The sequence below is a fragment of the Melitaea cinxia genome, chromosome 13 (genome assembly GCF_905220565.1).
Source record: "Melitaea cinxia chromosome 13, ilMelCinx1.1, whole genome shotgun sequence".
NCBI lineage: Eukaryota > Metazoa > Arthropoda > Insecta > Lepidoptera > Nymphalidae > Melitaea > Melitaea cinxia.
In genome coordinates, this window is record NC_059406.1 from 12,194,942 (window position 1) to 12,212,900 (window position 17,959).

Here is a 17,959-nt window from a genome sequence, read left to right on the forward strand (position 1 = left end):
CCCAAAATAAAATAGTATTTATTGATAAAAAAATAAGAAACAACTAGAATACCTATAGAGTACTAACATCGTCTACCTAGTTGAAGTGCTAAGCAATTTTTATACGAAAATCTATACATCTTTCTCATCACAGATATGTACCTATACATATATCCATTGAGGAGCATGATTGATTAAACTTCATTCTCAATCTCAAGAATAAAAAAAAGAGAGAGTGCAAATATGGTACATGGAGATATATCCATTTTTTATTTCTTGTAGCTATACCAGTCGGCTGTTACCTATAATACAAGCATTAAGTTGCTTACTTTAGGAACAGATGACCGTGCGTGTAAACTGTAAATATTAAAAAAAATATTTAAAAAATCATCTATATTTCTTCAACCTTTCTTTACAAATAAACATTTTTTGCATAAAATATAGTTACAGCTAAAACTCTACCATTGGAAATATACCCAACGCTGAACGGCTTACACCACTACCTATTATTAAAAAATAAACGTTTTTTTCAACAGGCCGGAGTCAGCCCGCGTATCGACTGCAACCGATACATCAGACGCTATTTCTCTCGCCTATAAACTAGCCGACCAACGATCTCCACTGTTTGATGTCCTATCGCACCTTATAAACGTTCGTGATTATTTTCGATTCTGGAAACAGTTACAATTACTCGACTATCGTTGCCTCGCTCGCTGTAAACATCTCTCTTTTATTGTGTGGCGCAAGTTGAATTAAAACGTTAATTAATGTAACGTAAACATGTTATAACTGTGATTACTTATTAGTTGAATTGTATCGTTTTATGTATGTTATTGTAATGCGTATCATAAAATTTTCAAAAAAAATACTTATTTTTATAAATATTGCGATAAATATGTGATTCATTTACTGTTAATTTTATTACTTATATCTACCATAAACTGGAACTTTACATAAAAAAATTGTATTCGTGATCTTTTTAATATACAGATTTACATCCAAAAAAAAAAATATGAAATAGAATAAGGAATATCGATTGTTTCAGAAATACTTAGCAACAAAAGTTTTTAAGAAAACCACATGCGTACCTACTTTAACTGTCACCTTATCTCTTATGTTTAATTATTTACTAAAAAAAAAACAGGAATAGGCATTAAACAGGAGTAAACAGTATTGACCGTAACTTAATTCTTAGGTTTTTATACGCTCCAGCCTGTAATATCCCACTACAGGGCATAGGCCTCTTTCCCCATGTAGGAGAAGGATCAGAGCCTAATCCACCACACTGCTTCAATGCGAGTTGGCGGATATATTCCCTACAATAGTAACAATCGCTATCATTATACATGATAACAACAGAAACCGACGGCTTAGCGTGCTCTCCGAGGCACGGTGGAGCGACCCACAAGGATTGCACAAATATTTATACATCGTTTTATAGATTTTAAATAAAGTGTTCATTTCTTATATCACACATACATTATCGCTCATACAACTGAAGATGATTTGTTTACAATGTGAAATATTTAGTAAGAAAATCGCTCATACGTTTAATCGCCACTCTTCCACCACTCGGACTCTGTTACAGTCACCCATATTATACTGTCCGTATCGCGGCATGAAGCATAAACACGCGCTCTTTTTGTCCTAAGTGATCCGGCTCTGGTCAACGTTGATTTTTATATCGAATTAAGAGTACTTTACACTTGATTTCAGCAAGAAAATCCCATTACAAAATATATTATTATTTCCTCTAATAGAAGTCTTTTTACGTTTTTTTTTTTTTCTTCTTTGTTTTAGAAGTTTCAATTCGTTTGTGCTTATTTTATTGTATCTTGTATAGATCTAGAATAGAGGAGGGTGTAGGATTGCTGAAAAAAGGATAATAACACATACAACACAGCCCACATTACAGAATGCAGCAGTTGCACAATCTAGCATTCCAAAAAATCCAATTGCGAGGTCACTGCAAGCTGTCCCTAAACTGCTGCGGAGACTTCTTGGGAGGGCAAAAACACCGACAACGTCTCAACACACCACCCTGTACGCCACGTTTGAAGAGCTAATTAGAGAAAGAGGAGAACGTGGCGACCCAAGTATAAGGACGCGGGGTGTAGCCCTTTTCATGAGTGACACCGCAGAAAAAATAGGTATCAGTTTCTGTCGCTCGGAGAGTTCGGATCGAGTGACGGTGTCGCCGGGACTCGCCCTGCTCTTAAAAGGGAGTACCGCAAAAACGAGCATTAAGCGTGACAAGATTGATGCTCTGGACTTGCGGATGGTGAGTGGCTCGGACTATCGATGCGTACAGCTGCAAGAAAAGGTTATCGTACTGTTCGAATGGGGCGAGGAGACCCCATTCGCGCGGGCATGCACAATACTCTCAAAACTCTGCGGAGAAGGCCAAGACAGTGGCCCGCGAAAAATTAGTGTGGATGCCATGAGGACCGGCTTCTTTAAAGGGGACATAACAAATTACTATGGATGCCTAATAGCATCGGAAAGGCACGAGATCATAGTATATGAAGACAGGGGGGAAGATCTGAGTTTCCTGAAAGCAGAAATTAAGCCATCGTCCCCAGTTGAGGGGCCGGTTCTCAGTGAGCCACCACTGAGTGAATCCGAACGCCTACAACTGAAAATAGCAGCACAGAGATCACACACCACTTCCATGACCAATAACAGTGAGCGGACTTTTGATACCCGCTTGGTGGCACTGCAGAATTCCATCCACAGATTGGTCTCTCCAATAAGGACGACGTTTAATTCGTCTCGCCGCGCGCCTCGACCTTCAACATCGACGGACCGACAGGCTATGGCTCTAAGGGAGTTTCTGAGGGTTGACCATCTAGGAAAACCGGTTAAGCCGAAAACTCACCGAACTAGGGCCGATAAGGGACAAGTAACCCCGCCCAGGCTAAGACCGGCATCGAACCCGCTAGATCATGCTGTTAACGCAATGGTTGAATTCCTAGCCATAGTAAAAGCCAATCGAGAAGTCAACTTGGCCACATGCAAAAAGATCTTGGAGGCCCATCAGCGAGGCAGCGAAGGTCTGCTAATGGTGCTGCTCGATGAGGCAGAGGCAGCCATATATAATAACGACACGTCCCAGGTTGGGTGTCGTAAGAGGCGACTAAGGGATAATAAGGTTCCACAACCATCTTGGAACTTAAGAAGCCGACCGATGGCGGGATAACCATCCAACTGCTGGCTTTGAAATACACAGGACGAAGACGGGCAGCAGCGTCTTCGGTGCGACAAAGCCAGTACTGCGGTCACCAACCCGCCTGCCCAGCGTGGTGACTATGGGCAAAACACATGAGTTCACGTTATTTTTGGCGTAAACTTGTGGAGGCCTATGTCCAGCAGTGGACTGTATAGGCTGTAATGATGACGTCCCAGGTTATCAAAGGACACATGTCAGGAAAATATATGGCAGCCTATAGCGGCACGGGTGGTTTTGTGGGCACGGCCGAGGCTGCGGAGCGGGAAAACACGTCACCAAAATTTTTAACACCTGCGAGGGACCCGGTTTTGGTGGTTGCCAAGTGCACGAGAGTAATGCTGGATGACAGGATGCTTGAGATGGCAAAATCCATTTCAGTTGATCTTGACGTCGACGCGGGCCTCGTGGGCTGGCAATTGCCGAAGCTGGAGTGGATAAACGGGGTACCTGGGTGCGGAAAAACGACACACATAGTTAGAAACTTCGATGAGAATGTAGAAATAGTAGTTACCACGACGGTCGAAGCTGCCAAAGATCTTAAAGAGAAACTAGCCCGTCGCTTTGGCGACAAAATCAGGTCTAGGGTACGTACTATGGCCTCCATTTTAACAAATGGATTCAAAAAGGGCACGAAATGTAATCGTTTAACGGTGGACGAAGCCCTTATGAACCATTTTGGAGCTATAGTAATGGCGGCTCGGCTTTCGGGGGCAAACGAAGTTGTTCTCATCGGAGATGTCAACCAGTTGCCTTATATAGACAGAGAAAATCTGTTCGAAATAAGGTACTGTAGACCTTACCTGACAATCAACATCTCACGTGAGTTGTCCTGCACATACCGGAGTCCCATGGACGTTGTATATGCCATCTGCGAGGTATATATAAACATGTACTCGTCAAGTCCCACCATCCACTCCCTCAGAATGAATGGATACACTGGCGCGCCAATACCAAAACTTCAAAAGGACACCCTATACTTGGTCTATACGCAGGAGGAGAAAAAATTCCTGATGGACCAGGGATACGGTGCTGGAGAGGGATCGCGCGTCATGACCATTCATGAAGCACAAGGGCAAACCTACAGCGAGGTCATCATCGTCCAGACAAAGACCGAGAGGCTACAAATCCACGATAGTGTGTCTCATGCGGTAGTAGCGTTAACAAGACACACTAACACCTGTGTCTACTACACTGACGACGGTGATGACGCAATCGGCAGGTTCGTTAGCCGAGCGCTGGGTGCCTCGACAAAAACAATCTTGGAGCACAACCTTAAAAGAACCATCCACAAGCGTGATATGTCGTTGGCAAGGGCTCTGCTCAAGATGCTGGGATCAGGCGTGGCTCATGATATAGAAATAAGAAAGTAGATATATAGATATATAAATACTTATATCCTTTTGGTTTATCAAATAGTTACAAATAGCAGTTATTTTGCATGTTGGTATATTTATTTAAATTTTAGTTAAGCTAAGTTTGATTATTAATATTATCTTAACTTTACAATTTATATAAATTTGATTGATGACCTTTTTAAATGAATTTTATTATTAACAGGTAGTATCTTTACTTTTAATTTTTTATGCGAAGTAATTTTAATTATACTTGCTACATGGCATTAATATATTGTGGAATGTTGTTTACCCCGTGATGGGATACATATTAGATAATAATGTAATAGTGAATTATATATAATGTTCCATATGTATTTTGTGGATGTACCTATAAAATAAAATAAATAAATAGATAAATAAATAATTATGTAGTGAAATTTAAGTAAATAACAGAAATAGATAACTTATACATAGATAAACAAATAATAACTATATAAAAAATAATATATATAAATATATATAAGAAAAAAAAAAAAAAAAAAACCGTCAGCGTCGGACCACGTCCTAGTTTTACTAGGCAGTCACAGGACTATCGATCTGTAGTATAATAAGTAGAAAAATCGCCTGTAGTATTATAATGCATGCATGATAAACAAAGGCACGGGCATTTTGAGCCCGTGGATCAAAATTTATAAATAAAAAAAATAAAAAATAAAAATAAAAAAATAACACATGGTTCAGTTGGTTGGGATTGAAAGCTGGATTTTTACAAAACCATTAATAAATTGTAATAGTACATTAACACTTAATCTTTGCTCGACAAATCGTACATACTTTTTAGAACTATTTTGTCTACAAATAGTTAGCTTTAACCATGAAGACGGTATATAATCCCAGCAAGCAGTACTACAAGCTCCCTTAGACTCCGTCCGAAATATTTATTTTGAAGAGCGGCCGCATATTTGTTTGGATTAAAAATATTTCTGGCCCCACTTGCGCACGACACAGGCAAAGAGTAGCAAGTAACGCCGCGAATAGACACACGACCGTACGCAAACATCGGATGCTGGTTGCGATCATGGGCGGAATTAGGCGCGCTGTTATTTCTAAAACTTCAATTCAATCAGTACTTATTTGACAGAAATTAATAACTCGATAACAGATCAAATCATTAAAAAAAAATCGTTCTAAAGTCTAATACCTAATAACGTCTTTTGAGAATAATGAAAATAGGTACTTAGTTTGAAAAATGTATGTTTATTTAAATAATTACCTTCATATACTTAAAATATTTACCTATATGCATTTAATACATACATGATGTATGCTTTTATCTTACCTATACAATTGAATTGAAAAATTTGTAATAACATTTTTGTTTAAAAATAATTGTGTTTACAGGCAAACGAAGAAAAACAGATTTCAATTACATCGACAAGTAATACAACGTAGGTAGACGAAAAAAAATAGTCAAGTAAATACGCATTATAAAAGATTACTCTAAAAGTTGTAATCAGATTTCGATGAAATTTAAATGTGACCACAATATAAACATCGGCTTTTGATTAAATTAAAAATCTTTAAAATCGGTACACCCCGTAAAAAGTTATGCGGATTTTCGAGAGTTTCCCTCGATTTTTCTGGGATCCCATCATCAGATCCTGGTCTCCTTATCATGGTACTAAACTAGGGATATCTTCTTTCCAACAAAAAAAGAATTATCAAAATCGGTTCATAAACGATAGAGTTATCCCCGAACATACATAAAAAAAGAAGAAAAAATATATACGGTTGAATTGAGTAACCTCCTCCTTTTTTTGAAGTCGGTTTAAAAGCGACTTGATCAGTTATAATTATACCGAATTTTGTGTTCTAGTACATTTCATATTAGTTACGAGTAGAATGTGAACTTAACTCATTGAATAAGTCACAATGACATAGTTTTTTTTTGTGTAAGTATAACTAGATCGTCAAACAAGCGTACGGCTCACCTGATGGTAAGCGATTACCGTAGCGCGTATAGACGTCTGCAACACCAAAAGCATTGCAAGAGCGTTACCGAGCTCATCCCCAATTCCCCCCAGGAGCTCTGGTCACCTTACTCACAAACAGGAACACACCACTGTTTGAAAACAGTGTTATTTAGCTGTGATCTTCTGTAAGGTCGACCCTACTACCTACTACGTCCTACCTTAGTCGGGCTGCCAAATATTTTTAGCAGGAAATTTCCTGCTGTGCCCTACCTTAGTTATCAGTGTAGCCTGTCTTTTACAAAAGATCATTGATTAATTTGAAGATATATTTCTATCTGATCGACAAAGTCTTATAATAACGACTTCTGACACTGACTGTCTAGCTTACTTTACACCTTTGTCACAGTTATATTATAAGTACTTTAAATTGTTGCTTATTACTCTAAATTTTAAGCCACTAACAGTTAATAGATTTTTTTTTATATTATAATGCAAAATTCTTATAATACCATAGTGTATTCGTGTTATGTCACTATAAAATATTAAAATTATTTTACCGTTATGTACAAAAAATGTAATTGTTTAATTGAGTTATTGGTATGACTTCGATCGCGTGTCCAAAATAACACCGTCTGTAGCGCCGGAAACGTAAGATAATAAAGGCGTGTTACATAGTTTCTTTGTTTTTACAATAGCAATAATATTACAACTAGAAAACCAAACTTACTCACATATACACACATGCAGACACACACAAAGACATACACACTCATATACACATATAAATAAAGTGATAATATTAATAAAGGAAAGAGAAGTTTTTACAAATTAATGCTTTAAGCTTTAGTTATATTTATATTTTTAAATTAATTTGTAGTGTTAACCTCTTCAATATGATGGTGTACAATAAAGAACATTCTATCTATACTTATAAATGAAAAGTAAAAATTACTTCGAAACTGAATATAAGAATATTGTTTAGCAAGTCGATGGTTCTCATATGTAGCTAAAAAACTGGTGTTTATACTGATATCATTGATATGATAATTGTCATAATGAGTGAGTTAGCTCGCAAACGAAAAAAAAATCGACTTCAAATCGGCAAGTAATACAATGTAGGTAGATAAAAATATAATCAAGTAAATACGCGTTAAAGATCACTCAGATAGTACTCATTATATTTCGATCAAATTTAAATGGAACATGATGACAAGCATTCGTTTTCGATGAAAAAAAAGAATAATTAAAATCAATAACCCCAGTAAAAAGTTATAAGGTATAATACAACGTAGGTAGACGAAGAACAAGTCAAGTAAATACACATTATTAGATATAACCCAAAAACGTACGCGTCAGATCACAATTATATTTAAGTGGGACCACATACAAGTCAGGCACCACCTTTCGGTTAAGAGAGAATAAACGAAATTGGTCAACCCAGTCAAAAGTTTTGAGGTAAAACGCATTAAAAAACAATCGAATTAAGAACGACCTCGATTTTTTAAGTCAGTCCAAAAACAACAATGATATTCATGTTTTTTTTTTATATTTAGATCTAGCTACAAAATAATAAGTTCTAAAATCTTTGTCATATATGGTTCATGTTGTGATTGTTGGTTCTAAAACCACAAGTCTTGTAACGCACGTAAATATCGTTCCATCAAAGTAAACTCACATATGACTATAGAGCTATATTCTAAGAACAGAGGCTAAATTTGAAACCCACGTATTTTTCTTTTTAAAACACGTACAAAAATCTCAAAACATCATATAATAAATACTATATACCTAATACCATTTTATAGATAATCTCTTCATCTCTTCCGTGCCCCAATTCAATCCACAAATAATAATAAAAAATTACCACGTTCATTGGCATAAGTAAACAAATATTTCATATTATAATGCACCTTGTAAGTAGAGAGTAATTGAAATAAAAACAAAGCAAAGTGTTTTATCCTTCACACGAATATGAACCGACCTTGCTCGTAAGGTACATCACGCACTAAATTACTGAATGTAACAAAGACTTCTTGATATGAGTACGTTACAAAGATACAAAATTAATTATAATTTATAACATACATATGTTTGATGTTGATGAACTAATCCAATCAACCAGAGTAGCGAACTCGGTTATCCGGATCTCGGCTGTACAAGTTACCTGGATCATGAATTATAAAAAATATGTCCGAGTCGTCAATTGTATTATATGTAAATATTAATAATTAAACTACAGTGTAGTCAGTCTTGTTTGTTGTCTATACTTTTGTGTGATTTTTTTTTTTAGATGTTTCAGTCATTTCGTTAATAAATACACGAACAGCGATTCATATAAGTGATAAAAATTCCTTGTTTTATTTTTTTCTATACGTATTCATCCGAATTTTCATGTACCTACTGAAATTTTTAGCAAAAATAATCGGTACATAAATTAATTACTACACGAAAGCTGTGTGGCTACGGCGGTAAAGAATATAGCCACCCCTCTCTTCCCGTGGCTGTCGTAAGAGGCGACTAAGGGATAACACAGTTCCACACCACCTTGGAACTTAAAAAGCCGACCGATGGCGGGATAACCATCCAACTGCTGGCTTTGAAATACTCAGGTCGAAGACGGGTAGCTGCGTCTACAGTGCGACAAAGCCAGCCCTGCGGTCACCAACCCGCCTACCCAGCGTGGTGACTATGGGCAAAACACATGAAATCACGCCATTTTTGTCGCGAACTTGTGGAGGCCTATGTCCAGCAGTGGACTGCGATAGGCTGAAGTGAAATTAACTATAAATCGTTAAAGATTTTTATTTGACATATTTCTTACCCATTTGCCGTATTCTAATTACTCAATATCAATATCAAAATCTCGTACATCGATATTTACTCTAGAAAAATAAACAGTATAAAATTATTATCGAACTGACTTCTAGAATTCAAAATCAAAACATCCCCATCCATACTTTTATGCTGTAAATGTCATTTAATTAAATCAAAAGTAAAATCTATTCTACCAGTATTTTTATTTTCTTGGAATTTAGACTATACCGAAAAACTCGTACAGAAATTAAAATTCAAATGATATAAAGAGACACGATGACTATTATCATATTTCGCCGGTCTTAGCAATCATCTTTTATGATACCTACGTCGTTAATGTTTTAGGCTACACGTTCCTCTTGGGTTTGTACACATTTACGTTTTTAGCTATTTTACTTATGGTTTTAGTTGTTTATGTCAGTTTTGTTTTCATTTTTCTAGATTGAAAATAGCACGAAAATTGATTTGAAACACACCACTAGGAACTTTACGTAGGTGTCAAGGCATGTATCTGACAACAACTACCTCATCACTACCACATGAACAAAAAAAGACCATTGAAACTGTCTATATATTTATATTTCATAAAATATTTTTAAATGTCTTAAAACTTTTCCTTAAAACAAAGTATATTATCTTTTTCTAAGAATCATATTTGTTACACCGGACATTGTGCAAAAATAATGGACGTATCCGTTTGGACGTTCTTAAGTAACATGCTCGAAAACAAAAAGTATTTTACATTCATTTATATTTTAGAAAGACCTTGTCCTATATGACAATGTAGACTTTTTTATTTAATTAATCAAATAATATAAAAATTTATATTACATGGGTACTAGGTATAACAGAATTTTAGACATTCTTAACTAAATGGCTAAAAATACAGACAAAATGGACACTATATTTGATTTAAAAAAAAACGCAAAAAAATATAACATAATCTCAGTAAAAAAAAATGTAAAACTCAAAACAACCTTAACCTCAACTAATTAATTTACGTATATTAATGTTAATTTATTCGTTCTAATTACATTTCATACAATAAGTCCGGCTCTTTATCCAATTATTATTTAAATTACGACTTAGTTTCAGGCTAGCCTTCGGGTAACTTTGACGATACAATCTCGCCGCTGTTTTAAAGTCACATTAGTAAGAAATGTTTTAAATTTTTAATTATGTCGCAAATGTATTAATTTTTTGTTTTTAAAATCCCTTACTTTATCGCCGTTACGCTGACACAAGACGTTAATTATTATGATACTCATTTTAATACGAATCACTAAAATTAAAACTAAAAACTTTTTTGAAACGTAATTTTTTAGACAATTTTTTTATGTAAGTTTTAATTAATTATTTATCTTCTAGAATGTTTTCCTTTCTGTATTTAAAAATCAAACAAACGGAGTGTAGACCTTATAGTAAAAACCTGAGGTAAAAGAATTAACTTTGTTATTTATATTAGGTACTAATTTGAATGATACCAAAACATAAATGATAAAACAGTAATTCAATATATGTACACTTTCATCTCCTATTCAATTCACTTACCTCCACTATAGAAAATATAAATAGAAACTTTTATGAAAAGTTTCAGGCTACTAGAACAATTTCGTATTTTTAGACTAGACTAGCAAAAAATTTACGTTATCCGTCAATCAATTAATAAAATCAATCTTTAGTAATTCACCGAATAATAAATAAAATAAGTGTCAAATAATAGAATAAAATATAAATATTTAAAAACGTTTGTCATCTATAGGTATAAACTTCTAAAAAAAATAACAGGTCCAATTTTGTACTTTTTTTAAGAAAATTGGTACCTACCTATTATTTAATAATTAATTTGCTGATGATTCATTAATTAATGGATGTAGGATTCAATAATTAGTTAGATACTGATGCTAAGAATAAATATCAATCATATTGTTTTCATTTTCGATTATCTCTATAATATTATAATAATATGGTTTGTTTATCTGGACCAAACATCACGTCAAAACAACTGAATGAATTCAAGAGTAACTTTGCATGAACTTGTAGATATATCCCAAAATTTAGTAACGTTTCCTTGAAACAAGAATAAAGTCAAAATGAGTAATTGCAGGGTAAGTCGCAGGTATATCTGGTTTATTCTAATAAAAATCAATATTTGTTTGTTTGTTTGTACTTCATGCGTGCCAGAACTATTAATAAGTTTGCAATGAAACATTGGTAGTGTTCTAGGAAGGAAACTAACCAAAAATATAACTGTCACTAAGAACAGTGTGTACCCTCTATGCATACTCTTTATATATTTTGTTAATACTTGTGTCCGTTGATATTATAATTTAAATAGATTATATACTTAGATATTAAAAAGTTTTTATAAATAATATCTACTCTCAAACGCCATGTTTTGAGTCTATAGATAGGCGTTTTGGCACAGCGTTCTCTATGTTTTATAATCTGTATTTCTTTCGTTTCTGTTAAACAGATTGTATTGTTCCATCTCCTTTTCTACTCTACTCGACATTTTGAGAATCAACCTTGCTCCACTGGCACAACTGAAAGCCATTAAACCTTTCAATCTATCAATCAATCAATAAAACATATTTAAAAAAACAACAGCATCAATACAGTGCGAAGCTGGGTTGGGTCGCTAGTATCTACATAAAGTCCCATAATAACAGTTACATTAACCAGTAATAAACAATTGATACGCTATCAAAGGTTTCGAGAGGATGCGTCGATCACGCAATATATAACATCTGCAAATCGTCTAATTGCACAATGAAAATGGAAATCGTATCCTCAGACCTCCAAATATAATGACAGGACACATATTCACCAATTTAATTAAACACTTTTATTTATCAATTAATAGCACTTTGAACCTTATTTATAGAACAATAAGGATGGTAATAATCTAAGATAAGATTATGATTGTTAAGATATGGTCGCAAGTGTTTAATTTATTAAGTAATTCGTGATGCCGGCGCGAGAGTCGAACCGTGCAACGCCCCAGCGGATGCAAGAAGTAAAAGCAATGATACATCGTGATTTTCGTCGCGATTTTGGTTTGTTCCACTTAAGTTAGTAACGGTTCCGTAAAAAAAAAATATTATTTTTCTGTATTTCTTATCAAATTATTCAATTATTATAGATTAAACTTGGTATTTTTAATTTTATGTGAATAGTGTAACAACTACAATTATGAAGAATAAAATCATCTAGCACAACACAGCTCTTTTTATAAGTCTCTTCACACAATATTACAATCTACTGCTAGACGTAGGTCTCCCCATGTTAGCGGCAAACTTCCAGATTCTCCAACAGTCCTCATCGAGCCCCTCCCGGCGACCTTACGTAGATCATCGGTCCAGCAGGCCGGTAGGTCACACGGTCCACTCCAGGACACGTCTGCTCCAACGGTCATCGGTCCAGCGACACAGGTGACCAGCCCACTGCCACTTCAACTTGCTTATTCTACAGGCTATGTCGGGTATGTCGGGTACTTGAGTTCTCTCTTGGATAGCTTTATTTGTGATCCTCTCTTTGAAAGAAAACCCAAGCGTAGCTCGTTCCATTACATGCTGAATGTGGTTATTATATCATCATCATCATCATTACAGCGTATACAGTCCACTGCTGGACATAGGCCTCAACAAGTTTACGTGAAAAATAGTGTGAACTCATGTGTTTTGCCAATAGTCACCACGCTGGGCAGGCGGGTTGGTGACCGCAGTGCTGGCTTTGTCGCACCGAAGACGCTGCTGCTCGTCTTCGGCCTGTGTATTTCAAAGCCATCATTTGGATGGTTATCCCGTTACCGGTCGGCTTTTTAATTTCCAAGGTGGTAACGGAACTGTGTTATCCCTTACTCGCCTCTTACGACACCCACGGGAAAAGAGGGGGTGGCTATATTCTTTAGTACCGTAGCCACACAGTACGATTATTATATATATATATATATGTATATATTTAATTAAATAAAACTCCTAAAATATGTCCTACATAAGTGGAATAAATCACAACGCGAGGACGTGTGTGCACACGGGAAGTGATTCAGGCGCGGCCCGCTTGCGCGGCCGAGCGTGAGGCTTGCGCAACACACGGCACGCGATCTGCGTTACATCCAAATACCAATTATATACTTAATAAATGACTCTGATAATTGTTGCACGTCTATATAGATGGATCTTTGTTTTTGCAGTATATGTATTAATAGTTATCACCTACTAATTCGTATTACAATATTTAAAGTCAATCGACGTTGGTTACAGATGGAATTAAACGAAAATGTATCTAGTTCGAACTAAACAAAACTGTATAGTTAAAATTACAAGAATAATACGTGGTCATGTTGCTTATAATCAGCTGTACCTGTGACATTACAAGAACATATTTTTTGGATATAAAGTAGCCAGTGTTCTAGCTCATAGTACTTACGTATTTATTCAAATCATGCGAAGTTTTATTAAAATCTATTCAGAAATTTTAGGGTAATGCGTAAATAATTTTTGGCTTCAATATTGATCATAGAACACCTTCCAATAGGTATATTCGAAATAGACAGAATAGTTTTTAAAATAGTAAAAACTAATTAACTATATCAACCCTAGCTTCACACGGATGCAGCTAACTAATTAACAAAATCAGCTATACTTAAGTTGGATATAAAATCTGCAGTAGTCAAAGTTTTGCGTTGTCTTACGCTTTGTGGATTTTGTTTAAATCGCAAAGTCTCATTTATTATTTAATTATTCGTAAAAAACAGACACTTAAAATATCCAACTTTTTTATTTCTTTTATTTTCATCCAATGCAATCCATCCAAACAAAGTTTAACAGAATCTGGTAAATCAGTCAAACAGTTCACAAACGAAACGTTGTTAAACAACAAATAATTATTATTTTTATAGACAAAATTAATTGAATTTACACATATTTTAATTAAAGAACAATGAAAACAAAACAATGACGGTTTACAGGGAGATGACGGCGTGAATATTTATAGTACTCTCTCACGTAAAAGCTTGCTGTCGTAAGTCATCCGCGCCCTGCACCGTAGAGACGATATGCTCACGGTTTCGGTTATTATTATTTTTATTTGTACTACACATAAAGCAATAACTTTTTTAATGACGTATTTTTATAAAACATTAAAAAGTTACTTTTTATAGAATATTTATCTATATATTATCTATTAATATTTATTTATATATTATCATTATTATTATTTTTTTTTGTCACCATGATATATTTGCTAAGTAGTAAAATTAAATATATCTATCTACTACTATTTTTGAATATATTTATATTTATTATTTTTGAAAATAAATTCATATTCAAATGATACATAACATTTTTATTCTGATAATAGTCAATAATCAAACAACTAAACGCAGTTTCCAACAGTGAAATTCAGTAACACATACAAAACAATAGACGCCTTTTAATACCATATAGTAGGTTAACCAAATACAAACTACACACTCCTTTAGAAGAACGTTTGACAATTAGCGAAGCAGAGTTAACAAAAGTCACTGACGTCATTAATAAAATTCACTCAACATCATTCATTTAGCAACGACACTCGTTCGACTCAGTCGCTAAGTGAGCACAGTCGAGTGTGAATGACAGATTTGTAAAGTCACTCTAGAATAATTTATAAACATCAGGACTCGTCTTAACATTACTCACTTACATCTAATGAAAAACTTCTATATAATTTTGTACTTGACTTAAACTTAATTATTTTTCATTTAATTAGGAAAAAGAATGTTCTAATTTATTTAAGTAATTATAACTACCGGATTCAGTTAATAGAAAGATAATTTATAATGTAGCTTATTTTTTAAAGTTTTAATACCTACAACTTATCGTTTTCGTAATAATTATAGAAATGTTATAAGGGCTTGTATTTGATGTTGATCGGCTAGGGATATCAAATTGATCATATCAGAAAATCCAAAATTGCTTTTATATTAATTATATGTTTTTTTATATGTAACATAGCGTCTATTAAGTAGTTTTTAGTATCAGAAGTGTTATACTCAAAGAGTAATTGTTATAATGTTATCATCATTAATTTAATATACAGCCCGACTGAGGAAGTACCTCAATCTTACAGAAGATCACAGCTAAATAATACTGCTTTCGAGCAGTGATGTATTGTAATTGTACTTATGCGGTGAGTAAGATGACCAGAACTCCTGAGGGGATGGGGGTAAGGTCAGCCTCGCATTTGCGATGTGTGTTTCGCTGTTGTTGTCGCATATTGTTGTTTGTTGTTGTTGTCGCTGATGTTGTGTTCGCATTTGCGATGTTGCGATGTTACAGTTATTTTTAGATTTCCTTTCTTCTGTTACCTTAACTACTTACGTTGAAACCTTACATCTCTTATTCTCAAGGACTAGTTATAATAATTGCTCTACAAATAGTATAAGACGTAATTATAAAAATCAAGACAAAACAATAAATAGAGAAAAACAAACGAAAAAACAAATATACTTAGATGGTCCTATATTTGAATTTGATATTGAACAGGAATTGAATGAGACATTTTTGAAGTAAAAAAAAAAAAAACATTTTTATTGTCTTACCTAAATGACAGTTTTGACATTTTTCATACTATGCTATGAATATACGTGGCCAGGCAAATGTCTTATACTAAGGGCAGTAACCAACGAATCGTTATAAATGTTTTAATGGCGAACATTATGCAAACACATTAAGGGTATCCCCCCCGTCTGTTATAGGATTACGATTGGTTCAAGTGATAAGTCAACTTGATCGACTTTCAATTAGTCAATCCTGTTAGTTGTACTAATATCTTAAAATTGGACTCGCATAGGTAAAAAAATTAAAATTAGCAATTTATTTTTCACGAGTCTCTACAAGATTATTTGAGTATAAAAACTATGCAGACTTAACTATATATGTAAAGGTGGCAGCTGTAAATTTGATTGCAAATAGTTCTGACTGTGTATAGCAGCTATTTTAAACAGAAAGTTAATAAGACATTATTTGTATTGCTTTGAAGAGCTGATAAACTCATAAAGAATTCATAAGGTAACGTTGGTACCTACTTCTGGAAATGTTTGACTTTCGGTAACGTATAAACTTTAATTAAACATAAGGGAACGCTAGCACTATATGGCACAGGTATAAGAATAATAATTTGTTACCTTAAATATAAATTGTGGCAATTTTTCTTATGACTTGGGCTAAACACAATTTTATTTTTGTAGGTGATCCCCATAATGCTTTAGATACCTTCGCTTATGATAAAATATCTTGCAAACGACGCCATGACGCCATGGATAATGGATCTCAAAACGTTTTCATTTCATAACACTAATTGATTTAATAGAAAAGTTCCTCATAATAAAATAAGTAATGAGAGAAGAAAAGAAATGTAATATAAAAAGATTTTGTAGTGACATTATTAAAAGTCTATAATATTGTTTTTTTTTTTAAGTGGAAATATATATATTTTCATTGCAACTAGGTCCACTAACAAGCGTACAGCTAACCTGAAGGTAAGCCAACACTAGAAGCTTCGCAAGCGCGTTTGTTCGCGTTAGATAGTTTGGCAGTATTTAATATTTTTGTGACAATTTTTGAAGTAAAACTTCTTTACATACGCTTAACTTGGGGAGTAAACTGATGAATGCGTGACGAGAACGTTACGAAAAACGACGAAGTTGAGAGGGAGATATAAGTTAGATGAAAAAGAAAAAGAAGAAAAAAAAAGAAGTTTTACTTCAGTCGAATGGTCTAAAGCACACTAGTTTAAAAAAAAAGTAATTTACCGAAATAATTAATTGAGCTGAAATATATTCGAATAACGTACCCTTTGCTATAATTAGATGCCAGTGTTACAGTCAGCTTCATATTTGCGTAACAGTTACCTTAACGTTATATAATTATGTTCATAATGACAATTGATAAAATAAAACCTACAATAGTTCATTCAAATAGGTTTCAAAAGTATGTATGTAGTAAGCGTCATTGTACAAATATATATGTCATGAAACTACTATCGTTGAAGATTCTGCGTAAATTAACCAGTAAAAACTCAAGTTGCTTCAAAAAAATTCATTGCATAATAAACCAAGAGGTAAGAATCCTTCGCTAAGTTAAAAGTAAAATGAAAGGTAAATCACACCCATACAAATTCCACTCCCCGTTTTATGTCAATTTCCTTCGGAAAATCGAAAACTATAATGTCTGACAAAACACCATTGTCCGTTGACACGTCCACAAAAAACCGGAAATGTCGTGTTTCGTAACAAAACTGCTCAACAAGTTGTAACATGCACCCCTATTACACTTGTCAACCTTAAGGGAAAAAGAAGGCAAAACATGCGATTTTCAACTTTACGTTATTCTTTCCAAAGAAGAACTTTAATGTCAAATAAGACACAGACTAAATATTTTTATTTGTTATTTATTATAAATCCAGTATGTTTAATTACATACTGTTAACAAAGTTAGATGCCTGTTTATTCTGTGGACGATTAACCCTCCAATATGCATGGAGATATTAAGACGAGCACTACGATTGTTTTCAGAGGGGAGCGTCAAAAAATCCCCCGACGAAAAAATAATAATAACACGGACTTATCGCCTTTTTACCGTTCA